Here is a 19,016-nt window from a genome sequence, read left to right as displayed (position 1 = left end):
TTTCATCAGTGTCTTATAGTTTCCTGCATACAGGTCTTTTGTCTCCTTAGGTAGGTTTATTCCTAGGTATCAAATACTATTTTTGGTGCTGGGGAATAAACAGATAAATGAATATATATAATTAATATATATAATGTGTATATAAATACATTTATATGTAGACTCTAGGACTTTATATTTATATATGCACACATATATAATGTGTATAAACATATATATTTATATACATACAAATATTAATATATCTAAATGTATATATATGAAGGTAAAGTCCTAGAGCATATACTCCATGCTGTGGGGGATGTAAAAGCAAATGCTACCTGCTGTCAAGGAAAGCTTCCAATTCAAGAACCAAAAACATAGTCACATAATCCTATTGGTTAACAAATAGGATTATTTGATGGCAAGTTACACAAATCAACTTGACATACTTTAAGCAAAAAGGTTTTTCTAAGGGTAGAAATGCAGCTGGGCTTCAGGAAGGAATGGAACTGGAAACCAGAAAATTTCAGCCCCCAGGTAGTATTTTCTCCCTGTATCTTGTTTGTGCATCTCTCTGCCTGCTTCTTCTCTTTCTCATTAGTATTCTGCTGATTTAGCCACTAGAACAAGTCTGGTTTCTCAGAGTTCATAGATCCAGACACAGAAACAAAGTCTGCTTTCTTTTTTGTCTCTTTTCTCATATTCAGTTTCAAATTACTTCCACAACCAAAAGCACCCTACCTTTCTGTCACCCTAAGTTTTCAGAAAGTAGCAGAATGTCCAGCTGTGTATTGGCTTAAATCTTTATTACTGCAACTGAGATTTATGGGTCAGCATCATCAGTGTCACTCAGGGGCTTCCTAAAAAAGCATGCTCTCTGGGCAACAAAATCAGAACCTGTACTTAACAAGACCTCCAGGTGGTTGGAATGCATATTAAAGTCTAAGAATTGGCTTAAAGAATAAGGGAGGTGTGTTCTCTCATGTAACAACAAAGCCCAAGACTGTCAGTTCCAGGGTGGGCTGATTGATTCAGAGGCTCAGCAATGTTACCAATGTCATCCTTCTGCTGCCCTCTTAGCTCTTCTCAGGCTCCTAAGAAGGTTGCAGCTTTTGCAGGATTCCCATCCGTGCATAACAATGTCCTTAGAGGAGAGGGTATTCTTTCTTTGTGCTCTTTTTTAAATGAGAGAAAAATCTTCTCAGTGTCCCCTTAGCAGATTTCCCCTCACATATCACTGGCTGGATTGTGTCACACACGTATTCCTAAATCAGTCACTGGTAAAGGAACAGAAATACCATGATTGAAAGACTAATTAAGATTCACCCCTGCGATCTGGGGTGGGCCTTAACTTCCCCGGAAGCACATGGCCTCCCATTCTCTGAACAGAATTGGGCTCTATGAGCAAGGAATGAGGGAAGGAATGGGAACTGGGCAGGTACCAAGAGTGTCTGCCATATCAGTATAGCAACAAGCACCAATGTGTGAGTACGAAGTACCAGCGTCCTATGTGTGAGGAATTAGTAGTAGTGGAGTTGATGTGTCAAATGGAAACAATACAGAAGAGCTCTTTGATCATTTCACATAAATTCCTCAGCAAATCCCATGTTCATGTACTTGCCCAGTAGCCTTCACCTTCTCATTGGAAAGCGATTTCTGCACAATGGAAGCTAAGTGCAACCATTTTGGGGAGAGCTGGGAGAGTAGTGGTGAAATTGACATGGATATTTTTTGACATGATGTAAGTCACCACAACAGGAGGCTGAAAATTTTAGTTTTAGCGATTGCATAAGATCTTGATCAACAACTCAAATAATGGATTGATATAAAATAATCGTAACTAAAATTTATTGAACACTCATTACATACCAGTTACTATTCTAACATGCTATTTGTGAATTAGGTAGTCCAATCATCATATCAACCATATAATATACTTTTTTTTTTTTTTTTTTCGGTACGCGGGCCTCTCACTGTTGTGGCCTCTCCCGTTGCAGAGTACAGGCTCCGGACGCGCAGGCTCAGCGGCCATGGCTCACGGGCCCGGACACTCTGCGGCATGTGGGATCTTCCTGGACCGGGGCACGAACCCGTACCCCCTGCATCGGCAGGCGGACTCTCAACCACTGCGCCACCAGGGAAGCCCTATAATATACTCTTATTACCTCCAATATACAGAAGGAAAACGGAAGCAGGTAAAGTAAAAATAACTTGCTCAAGGTAACAGAGTAAAAAACAGAGACGGGATTTGAACTCAGAATCCAGGATTAACAGTTGAGGAAAAATACAGAAATTATGTTTTTTTGAACAAAAACTAACCCACACAAAAATTTACTACAACGTTATAAACCCAAAGGAGTTTTCTGTGCCTTTTATTTTACTTCATCAACCTATCTAGTGGAGTTGCACTTTATGAATAAACTCCAGGGAAAGAAACATGCTCATTATTTAATAATGCTGTCTACTAGTTTAAATATCTGTTAATTAAAACATCACATTTACATATCCCAATTATTGGATAATAATGTGAAGGAAAAAGTATTATGCAAAAATAGCCATGTAAGGTTAGTGTATCCAGCTTTCTCTCTACTGGCTGCTGATTTTTAGTATCTGTATTAGAATGTGATTTAAGGAATTTAAGCTTTTATAAAGCTAATTTAATCTGCATTCCAAATGGTAGCTAACTTGGGTTGTTTTTGAAAGAAAAAAATTTTAGTTATCCTATTATGGTTATTCAGTAAGCACTATAGAGGCCTTAATATATTGGCTCATTAAAGATTAACCTTCTTGTTTAAAGTGCTTAGAGTTACTTGGGGACTTCCCTGGTGGCGCAGTGGTTAACAATCCGTCTGCCAATGCAGGGGACACGGGTTCAAGCCCTGCTCAAGGAAGATCCCACATGCCGCAGAGCAACTAAGCCCATGTGCCACAACTACTGAGCCTGCACTCTAGAGCCTGTGAGCTACGACTACTGAGCCTGCGCACCACAACTACTGAAGCCTGTGTGCCGCAACTACTGAAGCCCGCGTGCCTAGAGCCCGTGCTCCATAACAAGAGAAGCCACTTCAACGAGAAGCCCGCACACTGCAATGAAGAGTAGCCCCCGCTCGCCACAACTAAAGCAAGCCCACGCACAGCAACAAAGACCCAATGCAGCCAAATAAATAAATAAATTTTAAAACATAAAAAATTAAAGTGCTTAGAGTTACTTGAAGTAATAGTATATAATTCTTGGATCTTATTTTTTTTTTTCTAAATCAATTCATTCTATTATCACCAAGAGGCCTTGCCTCTGTGGTGAATTCAAATGGGCAGATAGGAGCTGAATTATAAAATTTATGGACTTTTAAAATACTAAAAGATCAATTGATTTCCATGAGAGAATTGTTTTGGTGTTGACTGATCAATTACCCACAGAACTAATCAGAAGAAAATTGTACTGTCCTCAGATTTGGTTAAAAGACAAACGCTCATGGAGTATTCTACACGTGAGTTTTCAATCAATTCATCTCAACACTCGTCTACTAAGGAAAGAATATTTGGTAGAATTACAGATGAAAATCATCTCATTTAAATTATAAAAAATGTTCATTTGAGTACAAGCTTTTTTACTTTTAGAGCATCTCTACAGTCAATTAATATTTATCAAGGGACAAACTAACCAAATAGTTCTTAATCATGGTTTTGTCTTTCCCTATCATTAGCTGGTTTATTAAATGTTTGTTTGTTATTTTTTATTGAGGTATAATTGACTTACAATACTATAGAAATTTCCAGTTTTGAGCTCACCATTTTTAAAGGTTATACTTTATTATAATTATTTATAGTTGGCTATATTCCCTGTGTTATAAAATATACCCTTGTAGCTTATTTTATATATAATAGTTTGTACCTCCTAATCCTCTAGCCCTATCTTTCCCCTCCCCCCTTCCCTCTCCCCACTGGTAACCACTTTGGATATGTACCCAGGAGTGGAATTGCTGGATCATATGGCAGTTCTGTTTTTAGTTTTTTTTAGGAACCTCCATACTATTTTCCACTGTGGCTGCACCAATTTACATACACACCAATAGTGTTCAGAGGTTCCCTTTTCTCCACATCCTCACTAACATTTGTTATTTGTGTTCTTTTTGATGATAGCCATTCTGACAGGTGTGAGGTGATATCTCATTGTGGTTTTGATGTTCATTTCTCTGATGATTAATGATGTTGAGCATCTCTTTATGTGCCAGTTGGCCATCTGTATGTCTTCTTTGGAAAAATGTCTATTCAAGTCTTCTGCCCATTTTTTAACCACTTTGTTTATTTTATTGATACTGAGTTATATGAGTTGTTTATATGTTTTGGAAATTAACCCCTTATTAGTTATATCATTTGAAAATACTTCCTTTCATTCAGTAGGTTGTCTTTTTGTTTTGTCAGTGGTTTCCTTTGCTGTAAAAAGCTTTTAAGTTTAATTAGGTCCCATTTGTTTATTTTTTGCTTTTGTTTCCTTTGCCTTAGGAGATAGGTCCAAAAAAATATTGCCGCAATTTATGTTAAAGAGTGTTCTGCCTATGTTTTCTTCTAGTAGTTTATGGTTTCTGTTCTTACATTTAGGTTTTTAATCCATTTTGAGTTTATCTTTGCATATGGTGTTATAGAGTGTTCTAATTTCATTCTTTTAAATGTAGGTGTCCCGTTTTCCAGCACCACTTTTTTTTTTAATGGAGATTTTTTTCTTCATTCAGAAACTTAAGACTTGGGTACATCAAATAAAACCAATTTCTGGGGAAAAAAAATCAAAATCCACAATAGAAAAAAAAAGTTAACACTGTCTGGGCCATATCAGAACCCAGAGTATATATTCTTTTAATTGAAAATGTCTAGGCATTTCATAATTGACCTTTTGATATGAACTGACCTATAACATTTTCAATTTGTTGTTCTCGGTGTTGAGTACATAGGACAAGCTAGGAAGTCTTCAAACCTTGAGCTGAATTCCATGAGGGTTTATTTGGCTTTTGAATCGGTTTGTCCTTGTCTAAGAGATAGCAGCAGCAACAGCGCCCACCTTCTGGGCAGCTTCTTTCTTGGCATGATGAGCCTGTAGGACTGTCACATCTTTATCTACCTTGGAGCAGAGAGACTCGGGGGACTCCAGCATGTGCAGCAGCATAGAGCTGTCAATCCTCAGCAGCACTCCCATAATCTTCCCAGCCAGGTTTGAGTGCATGGTCTAGATGAGCGGGAACAAACGTTCACCCAGCATCTGCTTCTGTTCCTTGGGGGGGGCGTGGGGAGAGGAGCGCTGCGGCCAGCATAGAGGCAGTCAGCGGCTCCTGCCCCTGCACATGGACCGCAGGCTGGGGTGCCTGTAGGGGCTGGATGGCAGGGTGAGGGCTGCGGACACTGGAGGCGTATTCGTAAGGTGCAACAGCCCAAGGAGCAGCCGCAGCAACAGCAGCACAAGGCGCTAAGTTCTGCACAGCTGTGGGAACTCACAGACTCACAGCTGTCAGTCAGCCCTTGCTGGGCAGCACCAGCCCCACCAAAGTCCATAGCCAAGCAGTCCGGGCACTCAGACCTGACTCTCTGAGCGGTTGTAGAGAGGCCGCGAGAGGCCAGAGCATTACCAGTTGGAGCCAGATGGCGAAGAGCTGGACGAGGCCCAGACTGGCGTATAGCACTTGGCATTCCTTGGAAGCCTTGAGGTCTCCCACGTTGCTGCCAGCATGGATTAGGCCTCATCTGTGCTAACTGGTTAGGTGTATAATATGGAGGTCTTCCCCGAGCCTGTGGAACTGCTGGCACAAAGCAGCCCCCAGCTGCATGCTGGAACTGATTTAAGATGGTATTGGCAGGGAGAGCTCTCATCACAGCCACCTGCTGCATATACCGGTTGGTCAGGTGAGCCTTTTTCTCTTCCTTTCTCTGGGCCAGGGTGACATACAGTGACTTGGAGCCCACAATGCATCCACTCAGTGACTGCTTTGGTTGCCTCTTCAGGGGCTGAGGAGCAGACAAAGCCAAACCCTTGCTTCTCCCATCCTCCAGCATCACCTTAGCACTGGTGATTGATCCTACTGGGCATATACCCTGAGACAACCATAATTCAAAAGGATACATGGGGCTTCCCTGGTGGCACAGTGGTTAAGAATCCACCTGCCAATGCAGGAGACACGGGTTTGAGCCCTGGTCCAGGAAGATCCCACATGCCATGGAGCAACTGAGCCCGTGCACCACAACTACTGAGCCTGCGCTCTAGAGCCCGTGAGCCACAACTACTGAGCCTGCGTGCCTAGAACCCGCACTCCGCAACAAAAGCCACCGCAATGAGAAGCCCACCCCCCGCAACAAAGAGTAGCCCCCGCTCTCTGCAACTAGAGAAAGCCCGCGCACAGCAATAAAGACCCAACACAGACCAAAAAAACTAATTAATTAATTAATTATTTTAAATGATAACAATTAAAAAAAAAGATGCATGTACTACAATGTTCACTGCAGCACTATTTACAATAGCCAGGACATGGAAGCAACCTAAATGTCCATCAACAGATGAATGGACAAAGAAGATGTGGCACATATACACAATGGAATATTACTCAGCCATAAAAAGGAAAGAAATTGAATTATTTGTAGTGAGGTGGATGGACCTAGAGTCTTTCATATGGAGTGAAGTAAGTCAGAAAGAGAAAAACAAATACCGTATGCTAATGCATATATATGGAATCCAAAAAAAATGGTACTGACGAACCTAGTGGCAGGACAGGAATAAAGACGCAGATGTAGGGAACGGACTTGAGGACACGGAGGGGGAAGGGGAGGCTGGGACGAAGTGTGAGAGTAGCATTGACATATATACACTACCAAATGTAAAATAGATAGCTAGTGGGAAGCAGCCACATAGCACAGGGAGATCAACTCAATGCTCTGTGATGACCTAGAGGGGTGGGATAGGGAAGGTGGGAGGGAGGCTCAAGAGGGAAGGGATATGGGGACATATGTATATGTATAGCTGATTCACTTTGTTGTACAGTAGAAACTAACACGACATTGTAAAGCCATTATACTCCAATAAAGATGTGAAAAAAAAAAGGAGGAAACTCTTAACTTCTCATCATCAATGGTATCACCCAAGTTCTTAATGTAGAGATTCAGCCCCTGATAGCAACTACTTCTTTCCTGTTTCAGCTGTTCAAATTTCAGCTTTAAATCAGCCTGCCATTCCACTTTCCTCTGTGGATGGCCAAAGAAAATTACTTTCCCACTGATTTAGGATTTTCTGTGTATAGTATCATGACATCTGCAAGCAGTGACAGCTTTACTTCGTTCTTTCCAATTTGGATTCCTTTTTTTTTTTTTCCCTGTCTGATTGCTGTGGCTAGGACTTCCAAAACTATGTTGAATAAAAGTGGTGAGAGTGGACATACTTGTCTTGTTCCTGATCTTAGAAGAAATGCTTTCAGCTTTTCACTATTGAGTATGATGTTAGCTGTGAGTTTATCATATATGGCCTTTATTATGTTAAGGTATGTTCTCTGTATACCACTTTCTGGAGAGATTTTTATCTTAAATGTATGTTGAACTTTATCAGAAGCTTTTTCTGCATTATTGAGATGACAATGTGGTTTTTATTCTTCAGTCTGTTAATATGATATATCACATAGATAGATTTGCAGACATTGGACCATCCTTGCATCCTTGGGATAAATCCCACTTGACCATGATGTATGACCTTTTTAATGTATTGTTGGATTTAGTTTGCTAATATTTTGTTGAGGATTTTTGCATCTATGTTCATCAGTATTATTGACCTGTAATTTTCTTTTTGTGTGATATCTTCATCTGATTTTGGTATCAGGGTGATGCTGGCCTCATAGAATGAGTTCGGAAGTATTTTTTCCTCTGGAATTTTTTGTAATCGTTTGAGAAGAATAGTTGTTAACTCTTCTCTAAGTGTCTAGATGTCTGTTTCCTTTCCCAGGTTAGGGAAGTTTGCAGCTATTATGTCTTCAAGTATATTCTCAGCCCCTTTCTCTCTCTCTTCTTCTTCTGGGACTCCTATAATGTGAATTGTCATACACTTGGTGTTGTCCCAGAGATCTCTTACACTGTCCTCATTTCTTTTTATTCTTTTTTTCTTTTTTCTGCTCAACATCAGTGATTTCTACTACTCTGTCTTCTACCTCACTGATCCATTCCTCTGTATCATTTAGTCTACAGCTGATTCCTTCTAGTGTATTTGTCATTTCAGTTACTGTATCCTTCAGTTCTGTTGGTTGTTCTTTATACTTTCAAACATTTTGTTAAAAACTTCGCTGTGCACTCATTCTTCTAAACCTGGGACCCCAGGGCCCTGCAGCCAGAGACTCTGAGACCTAGCATCACCCACCAGTGAGCAGGAACCAGCCCCACAATCCCTGGCCCTGCCCACAATCAAGTCTGCTCTAGCCTTGAGACTAGGCTCATCCACCAGTGGGGTTCACTCATTCTTTTCCTGAGGTCTTTGATCATCTTTATGACCATTACCCTGAATTCCTTCTCAGGTAGATTTCCTATCTCAGCTTCACTTAGTTTTTCTTCTGGGGTTTTATCTTGTTCCTTAGTTTGGAACATGTTCCTCTGTTGCCTCATTTTGCCCCACTTGCTGTTTTATTTCTATGTAACTGGTAGGTTGGTTATGTTTTCTGACCTTGGAGAAGTGGCCTTTTGTAAGAGACATCCTACATGTCTCTGCAACATACTCATCTCTAGGGGTGCCCCCCTACGTGGGCTGTGGGGATCCTTCTGTTGTAGTGGGATGACTCCTGTAGGTGGTCTGGTTGACTTGCTTGGCCCTCTGTCCAGTTGGTTGCCAAGCCCTGCCTTGTGTGGGGGCTGCCAGCCACTGATTGGCAGGGCTGGATCATCAGGCATCTGACTGCAGAACCTGGAAGTTACTGGGGCTAGTCCTGTTTCACTGGTGAGCAAAGTTGGGGTCCAGGAGATCCTGAGGCCGGTGCTCACCCACCAGTGGGTGAAACCAGGTGCTTGGGCTACTGCTGGCCCACTGATGGAAAAGCCAGGTCCTAGGGTCTGACTGCCAGGCCCAGGTGTCCCACAGCTGGTGTTGGATCACTGATGGGTGGCGTTGATTCCTGACACACCTGGCTGAGTGGTCTGGGGTGTCCCGAAGCTTTTGTCTGTCCACTGGTGGTGAGGCTGGTCCCAAGGTTAAAGCAGACTTGATGCTGGGCAGGGCCAGGGGTTCTGGGGCTGGTACCTGACAACTGGTAGATGGCGCTGGGTCTGAGTCTCTGGCTGCAGGCATCTGGGGTCCTGGGTCTCATGCCTATGCACTGGTATGTGGAGCTGGGTCCCAGGTCCTCTGGTGAGCAGAGCCATATCCAGGGGTGGCCTGGGCTCAGGAGGTCTTAAGGCAGCCTCTCTGCTGGTGGGTGTGTCTGTGTCCACACACAGTTAGTTGCTTGGCTTGAGGAGTCCCTGTTTTTGTACCTACATGCTATTGTGTCAGGCTGGGGCTGGGTCCTGAGGCTAATAAGCTAGAGGGAGGACTCCAAAATGGCACTTACCAGCACCAGTGTCCAAGTGGTAGAAAGAGTTTCCAAAAATGGCCGCACCAGTGTCTCTGTCCCCAAGGTATGCTCCAGTTGGCTTTTGCCTCTCCAAGATCGGCAGGTAGGTCTGACCCAGGCTCCTGTCAAATTACTGCTTCTGCCCTGGGTCCTGGAGCGTGTGAAATTTTGTGTATGCCCTTTAAGAGTGGAGTCCCTATTTCCCTCAACCCTGTGGTACTCCCACAGTAAGCCCTGCTGGCCTTCAAAGCCAAACGTTCTGGGGACTGATGTGGGGCTCAGACCCCTCACTCCTTGGGGAGAACCTCTGCAATTATAATTATTCTCCCATTTGTGGGTCACCTACCCCAGGGTATGGGACGTGACTATACCATGACTGCCCATTCTACCCATCTTGTTGTGGCTCCTTCTTTATATGTTCAACTGTAGATGATCTTTCCTGGTAGATCCTTGTCTTTTTCGTCGATGGGTTTTCTGTAGATAGTTGTAATTTTGGTGTGCCTGTGACGGGAGGGGAGCTCAGGGTCTTTCTACTCTGCCAGCTTGGTGGATCTCCACTGGAGCATTTATTTTTAATGAAGTATACAGTAATTGAAATACAATGTTATATTAGTTTCAGGTGTTCAACATAGTGATTCAGCATTTATATACAGTATGAGGTGATCACCAAGGTAAGTCTAGGTACCACCTGTCACCATTTAAAGTTATTCAAATATTATTGACCCTATGAACTATTCTGTATATTATATCCTCATGACTTATTCATTTAATAACTGAAAGTTTGTGGCTTTTAGTCTCCTTCACCTATTTTGCTCATCCTCCAAACCCCTCTTCTCTGGCCACAACCAGCTTGTTCTCTGTATCTATGCATCTGTTTCTGTTTTGTTTGCTCATCTGTTCTGTTTTTTAGATTCCACATATGAATGAAATCATACAGTATTTGTCTTTCTGTCTGACATTTCATTTAGCATAATATCCTCTAGATCCATCCCATGTTGTTGCAAATAGCATGATTTCTTTTCTTCTTAATGGCTGAGTGACATTCCATTGTGAGATATATAAATAAATAAATATAAATATAAATATATATATATCTATCTCACATCTTTTTTACCATTCATCCAGCAGTGGATACTTCAGTTGCTTCTATATCTTGGCTATTGAAAATAATGCTGCAATGAACATAAGGGTGAATATATCTTTTCCAATTAGTGTTTTCATCTTCAGGTAAATATCCAGAAGTGGAATTGATGGATCATATGGTAGCACTGCTTTTAATCTGGGGGGAACTTCCATATTGTTTTCCATAGTGGCTGCATCAACTTACATTCCCACCAACAGTGAATGAGAGTTCCTTTTTCCCCAATATCCTCAACAACACTTGTTATTTTTTGCATTTTTGATAACAGCCATTCTGACAGATGTAAGGTGAAACAAGCATACCTTGGAGACATTGCAAGTTTTGTTTCAGACCACTGCAATAAAGCAAATATGGCAATAAAATGAGTTGACAGATTTTTTTTGGTTTCCCAGTACATATAAAAATTATGTTTACACCATATTTTAGTGTATTAAGTGTGCAATAGCATCATAACTGAAAAACAATGTACATACCTTAATTTTAAAATACTTTATTGCTAAAAAATGCTAACCATTGTATGATAACAGAGTGTTGCCACAAACCTTCAATTTGTACAAAATAAAATATCTGTGAAGCTCAATAAACCAAAGTACAATAAAACAAGATATGCCTGTATTTTGCTGTGGCTTTGACTTGCATTTCCCTGATGGTTAGTGATGCTGAGATTTTTTTCATGGGCCAGTTGTCCATCTGTATGTCTTGTTTGGAAAAATGTCTGTTCAGATCCCCTGTCCATTTTTAATTGGATTGTGTGTTTTTTGATATTAAACTGTATGAGTGTTTTATATATTCTGGATATTAGCCACATATTAGATATATGATTTGCAAGTATCTTCTCCCATTCATTACGTTACCTTTTCATTTTGTTGTGGATTTCCTTCACTGTGCAAAAGCTTTTTACTTTCATGTAGTCTATTTGTTTATTTTTGGGTTTTTTGCCCTTGCCTGGAAAAACAGATACAAAAAAAAAAAAAATTACTAAGATAAATGTCAAAGAGCTGAATGCCTATGATTTCTTCTAGGAGTTTTATGGCTTCAGGTCTTATATTCAAGTCTTTAATCCATTTTATTTTTGTACATTGTGTAAAATAGTGGCTTTTGCACATAACTGTCCAGTTTTCTCAACACAATTTATTGAAGAAACTTTTTCCTATTGTATATTTTTGCCTCCTTTGTTGTAGATTAATTGACCGTATAAGTGTGGGTTCATTTTTGGGCTCTCTCTTCTGTTCCATTGATCTATCTGTCTGTTTTTGTGTCAGTACCATATAATTTTGATTACTATAGCTTGGTTGTATAGTTTGAAATTAGGAAGGATGATGCCTCCAGCTTTGTTCTTTCTTAAGACTGCTTTGGCTATTCAGGGTTTTTTTTGTAGTTCCATACAAATTTTAAGATTATTTGTTCTAGTTGTGTGAAAAATTCCATTGGTATTTTGATAGGAATGGTATTGCATCTGTATATCGCTTTGGGTAGTACGGACATTTTAATATTAATTCTTCCAATCCAAGAGATTTATCTTTGTCTTCTTTCATTTCTTTCCTCAATGTCTTACAGTTTTCAGTGTACAGGTCTTTCACCTGCTTAAATTTACCAGACAGAAATCATACTTTCTGTCTCTACAGATTTGCCTGTTCTGGACATTTTATATCAATGGAATCAACAATATGTGGTCTCCAGTAAATGACTGCTTTCACTTAGGATAATGTTTTCAAGGTTCATCCATGTTGTAGCAATCGTACTTCATCCCTTTTCATGCCTGAATTACATAACATACCATATGAATATATCATATTTTGTGTGTTCATCTGTTGATGGGGTTGTTTCCACCTTTTGTTTATCACAAATAATGTTTCTATGAATATTCATATGCAAGTTACTATATGAATTATGTTTTCATTTCTCTTGAGTATATATCAAGAGTGGAATTTCTGGGTCAGATAGTAACTCTATGTTTAACCTTCTGAGGAAATGCCAAACTCTTTTCCAAAGTAGTGGTACCATTTTACATTCCCACAAACAGTATATGAAGGTTCCAATCTCTCTACATTGTCTCCAACACTTATTATCTCTTTTTTATTTTAGCCATCCTAGTGGGTATAAGGTGGTATTTCAGTGTGGTTTTGTTTTGCACTTCCCTGAGGCCTAGGGAATACATCATCTTTTGATAAAAATTAGAGGAGATGAGCTTTTTCTATATAATTAACCATTTCTTTCTTTCAGAGGATGTTTCTTTCAGATAGACTTCTTTTCATTGGAACAATTTTTCATAATTCCCAATTTACTTAAAACTTAGGGCAATCCACTCATCACCATTTTTATCTAGGTGTTTCACATACATATGCCCACTGATGGGCATACATATTTATACTCTCACAACCCCTATTGCAGTAGTTCTTTATCCCATGTAGGTATTTTTTAAATGCATAATTAATAATAAAATAATAATAGTTCAAAGAAAAGCTGTTCTCATGAGAATAGCAAGCAGCGGTTCTCAGAGGCTGAACCTTCTCAGAATGGCTAGATTTTTGTCATTTAATCTTTGCCTACCCATTTACAATATACATTGCACTGTGAATAACAAAAGCAACACCCTTCCCTAAATTCCCAAAATATGTAAATCAGAAGTTGTAGTTCACGAGAGAAAATGTGGGTTCTGAGGGAATGGAGAAAGTACATGGACCACTATCTCTAAGAAACAAAGTTCTCTAAGGAGCCAAACAATAGCCCCTGTAACAATTGGCCCAACATGGCCAGGAGTTGGTTAATGATTGACAGCTCCTTTAAGTTTTGTCTCCATCTCCAACTTAAGGCCAGCCAGAGACATCCCTAAGCAATCATATAGGATGCCCCTCTTCTAGTTAGGCTTCCTAACCCTCCTACCACTTCCCCATGCTAACAGCCTCCAATCAAGGCATACCTGAAGCCTTCCCTTTTCCACTATAAAGGTCTATCACTCCTCTGTCTACCTCTGAATCTCTGCCAAAACACAAGTCATGGTGGCTGACTGCCTTGCTACAGTAAGTTCTGAATGTGTACCCCTTGGCTGTTCTCATTTGGTTCATCTTCTTTTATTTCCACATAGGCTATTTGGATTTAATATTCTAGCCCAATTTAGAATCGGCTTAACTATTTTCTGGATCCGACAGAAGAAAGTAGGACTCCTGTGACATTGACCTTACTCTGAATCAGTCCTATGGAGTGGAAAGAGCATGAGGTTTGGAGTTGAGAGACAATGATTGTAGTTCAAGTCTGCTGCTAACAGCTGTGTGACTCTGGTTCTGCCACTGGACCTCAGTTTCCCTACCTATAAAGGGGAACGGCTGGGGTGGGAGGAGAGGAGTGTACTGTATCTCTAAGATAGCTTCCGTTTCTTAATTACAGGATATTAGAATTGGTTTATAATATTCTGTGATTAATGCCTCCCCCAACCTTCTAACTTCATTCTCATCTAATTAGAGCAAATTTCCTACACATGGAAGCATGGTGTTCCTTTACACCAAGTGTTTCACACTATAGTCTTCAAACCAACTTCATCAGACACCTGGGAGTATTTGTTAAAAAACACAGTTTCCTGGTCCCTACCTGACTTAACGGATCTGGATCCCTGGTAAAGGGCCCCAGAATCAACACTTCTAACAAGCTCCCAGGTGATTTGTATACTATTAATAATTAATATTTATTACTATGTTCCTGGATTGTTTCAAATGCTTTATATTCACTAATTCCTGTAAGTCTCACAGCAACTCTAAACGGTCAAGTTGGGGAGCTTCAAGATGGTGGAAGAGTAAGATGTGATCACCTTCCTCCCAACAAATACATCAGAAATACATCTACACGTGGAACAACTCCTACAGAACACCTACTGAACGCTGGCAGAAGACCTCAGACCTCCCAAAAGGCAAGGAACTCCCCACGTACCTGGGTAGGGAAAACGAAAAAAGAAAAAACAGAGACAAAAGAATGGGGACGGGACCTGCACCAGTGGGAGGGAGCTGTGAAGGAGGAAGTTTCCACACACTAGAAGCTCCTTCGCGGGCGGAGACTGCGGGTGGCAGAGGGGGGAAGCTTCGGAGCCGCGGAGGAGAGCACAGCCACAGGGGTGCGGAGGGCAAAGCGGAGAGATTCCCGCACAGAGCATCAGGGCGGACCGGCACTCACCAGGCCGAGAGGCTTGTCTGCTCACCTGCCGGGGGCGGGCGGGGCTGGGAGCTGAGGCTCGGGCTTCGGTCGGAGCTCACGGAGAGGACTGGGGTTGGCGGCGTGAACACAGCCTGGAGGGGCTAGTGCACCACAGCTAGCCGGGAGGGAGTCCGGGAAAAGTCTGGAGCTGCCGAAGAGACAAGAGACTTTTTCTTCCCTCTTTGTTTCCTGGTGCGCGAGGGGAGGGGATTAAGAACGCCGCTTAAAGGAGCTCCACAGGCGGGCGCGAGCCGCGGCTATCAGCAGGGACCCCAGAGACGGGCATGAGACGCTAAGGCCGCTGCTGCCACCACCAAGAAACCTGTGTGCGAGCACAGGTCACTATCCACACCCACTCCCGGAAGCCTGTGCAGCCCGCCACTGCCAGGGTCCCGGGATCCAGGGACCACTTACCCGGGAGAACTTACTGCGCGCCTCAGGCTGGTGCAACGTCACGCCGGCCCCGCCCTCCATGCCCCTCCCCCCCCACCCCGCCTGAGTGAGCCAGAGCTGCCGAATCAGCTGCTCCTTTAACCCCGCTCTGTCTGGGCGAAGAACAGACGCCCTCAGGCAACCTACACGCAGAGGCGGGGCCAAATCCAAAGCTGAGCCCCGGGAGCTGTGCGAACAAAGAAGAGAAAGGGAAATCTCTCCCAGCAGCCTCAGGAGCAGCGGATTAAATCTCCACAATCACCTTGATGTACCCTGCATCTGTGGAATACCTGAATCATCCTAAATAGACGAGGCGGACTTTGGAAGCAACGATATATATATTTTTTTCCTTTTTCTCTTTTGTGAGTGTGCATGTGTATGCTTCTATGTGAGATTTTTTCTGTATAGCTTTGCTTTTGCCACTTGTCCTAGGGTTCTGTCCATTTTTTTTTTTTGTATAGTTTTTAGCACTTGTTATCATTGGTGAATTTGCTTTTTGGTTTGGTTGCTCTCTCTTTTTTTTTTTTTTCCGTTACGTGGGCCTCTCACTGTTGTGGGCTCTCCCGTTGCGGAGCACAGGCTCCGGACGCGCAGGCTCAGGGGCCATGGCTCACGGGCCCAGCCGCTCCGCGGCATGTGGGATCTTCCCGGACCGGGGCACGAACCCGTGTCCCCTGCATTGGCAGGCGGACTCTCAGCCACTGTGCCACCAGGGAAGCCCTGGTGGCTCTCTGTTTTCTTTCTTTCTTTCTATTATTACTTTTTAAACTTTTTTACTTTCAATAATTACTTTTTATTTTAATAACTTTATTTTATTTCTTCTTTCTTTCTTTCTTTTTTTCTCCCTTTTATTCTAAGCCATGTGGATGACAGGGTCTTGGTGCTCTGGCCGGGCGTCAGGCCTGTGCCTCTGAGGTGGGAGAGCTGAGTTCAGGACATTGGTCCACCAGAGAACTTCCAGATCCACATAATATCAAATGGTGAAAATCTCTCAGAGATCTCCATCTCAACGCCAAGACGCAGTTCCACTCAACGACCAGCAAGCTACAGTGATGGGCACCCTATGCCAAACAACTAGCAACACAGGAACACAACCCTACACATTAGCAGAGAGACTGCCTAAAATCATAATAAGGTCACAGACACCCTAAAACACACCACCAGATGCGGATGTGCCCACCAGAAAGACAAGATCCATCCTCATCCACCAGAATACAGGCACTAGTCCCCTCCACCAGGAAGCCTACACAACCCATTGAACCAACCTTATGCACTGGAGGAAGACACCAAAAACAATGGGAACTACGAACCTGCAGCCTGCAAAACGGAGACCCCAAACACAGTAAGTTAAGCAAAATGAGAAGACAGAGAAACACACAGCAGATGAAAGAGCAAGGTAAAAACTCACCAGACCTAATGAAGAGGAAATAGGCAGTCTACCTGAAAAAAATACAGAATAATGATAGTAAACATGATCCAAAATCTTGGAAATAGAATGGAGAAAATACAAGAAACGTTTAACAAGGACCTAGAAGAACTAAAGAGCAAAAAAACAATGATGAACAACACAATAAGTGAAATTAAAAATTCTCTAGAAGGAATCAATAGCAGAATAACTGAGGTGGAAGAATGTAAGTGACCTGGAAGATAAAATAGTGGAAAGAACTCCTGCAGGGCAGAATAAACAAAAAAGAATGAAAAGATTTTAGGACAGTCTCAGAGACCTCTGGGACAACATTGAACACACCAACACTCGAATTATAGGGGTCCCAGAAGAAGAAGAGAGAAAGAAAGGGACTAAGAAAATATTTGAAGAGATTATAGTTGAGAACTTCCCTAATATGGGAAAGGAAATAGTTAATCAAGTCCAGGAAGCACAGAGAGTCCCATACAGGATAAATCCAAGGAGAAACATGCCAAGACACATATTAATCAAACTATCACACATTAAACACAAAGAAAAAATATTAAAATCAGCAAGGGAAAAACAACAAATAACATACAAGGGAATCCCCACAAGGTTAACAGCTGATCATTCAGCAGAAACTCTGCAAGCCGGAAGGGAGTGGCAGGAAATATTTAAGTGATGAAAGGGAAAAACCTACAACCAAGATTATTCTACCCAGCAAGGATCTCATTCAGATTCAACAGAGAAATTAAAACCTTTACAGACAAGCAAAAGCTAAGAGAATTCAGCACCACCAAACCAGCTCTACAACAACTGCTAAAGGAACTTCTCTAGGCAGGAAACACAAGAGAAGGGAAAGACTTACAATAACACACCCAAAACAATTAAGAAAATGGTAATAGGAACATACATATCGATAATTACCTTAAATGTTAATGGATTAACTGCCCCAACCAAAAGACATTGACTGAATGGATACAAAAACAAGACCCGTATATATGCTGTCTACAAGACACCCACTTCAGACCTAGGGACACATACAGACTGAAAGTGAGGGGATAGAAAAAGATACTCCTTACAAATGGAAATCAAAAGAAAGCTGGAGTAGCAATTCTCATATCAGACAAAATAGACTTTAAAAGAAAGAATATTACAAGAGACAAAGAAGGACACTACATAATGATCAAGGGATCAATCCAAGAAGAAGATACTACAATTGTAAATATTTATGCATCCAACACAGGAGCAACTCAATACATAAAGCAAATGCTAACAACGATAAAAGGGGAAATCAACAGTAACACAATCATAGTAGGGGACTATGGCTCAACGGGCCCAGCCCATCCACCACTGTCCACTTTGGACAATGGACAGATCATCCAAAATGAAAATAAATAAGGAAACACAAGCTTTAAATGATACCTTAAAGAAGATGGACTTCATTGATATTTATAGGACATTCCTTCCAAAAACGACAGAATACACTGTCTTCTCAAGTGCTCATGGAACATTCTCCAGGATACATCATATCTTGGGTCACAAATCAAGCCTTGGTAAATTTAAGAAAATTGAAATCATATTAAGTATCTTTTCTGACCACAATGCTATGAGACTAGATATCAATTACAGGAAAAAATCTGTAAAAAATACAAACACATGGAGGCTAAACAATAAACTACTTAATAACCAAGAGATCACTGAAGATATCAAAGAGGAAATCAAAAATTATGTAGAAACAAATGGCAATGAAAACACGACAACGTGAAATCTATGGGATGCAGCAAAAGCAGTTCTAACAGGGAAGTTTATAGCAATACAATCCTACCTCAAGAAACAAGAAACATCTCAAATAAACAACCTAACCTTACACCTAAAGCAATTAGAGAAAGAAGAACAAAAACACGCCAAAGTTAGCAGAAGGAAGGATTCATAAAGATCAGATCAGAAATAAATGAAAAAGAAATGAAGGAAACAATAGCAAAGATCAATAAAAGTAAAAGCTGGTTCTTTGATAGGATAAACAAAACTGATAAACCATTAGCCAGACTCATCCAGAAAAAAAGGGAGAAGACTCAAATCAATACAATTAGAAATGAAAAAGGGGAGGTAACAACTAACACTGCAGAAATACAAAGGATCATGAGAGATTACTACAAGCAACTATATGCCAATAAAATGGACAACCTGGAAGAAATGGACAAATTTTTAGTAGAGCACTACCTTTTGAGACTGAACTAAGAAGAAATAGAAAATATAAACAGACCATTCACAAGAACTGAAATAGAGTCTGTGAGTAAAAATCTTCCAACAAACA

The 19,016-nt window shown here is 41.3% G+C and overlaps 1 pseudogene; it reads right to left on the bottom strand.

Annotated features, from left to right (window-relative positions):
• Positions 1 to 4,856: 4,856 nt before the first annotated feature.
• On the bottom strand, positions 4,857 to 9,274 carry LOC111177399 (polyadenylate-binding protein 4 pseudogene; annotated as a pseudogene).
• Positions 9,275 to 19,016: the final 9,742 nt, after the last annotated feature.

This window comes from Delphinapterus leucas, chromosome 1 (assembly GCF_059928025.1).
Source record: "Delphinapterus leucas isolate spDelLeu-1000000601 "Yukka" chromosome 1, BTC_Dleu_Yukka2, whole genome shotgun sequence".
Taxonomy (NCBI): Eukaryota; Metazoa; Chordata; class Mammalia; order Artiodactyla; family Monodontidae; genus Delphinapterus; species Delphinapterus leucas.
This window is presented reverse-complemented; position numbering and strand designations above follow the sequence as displayed.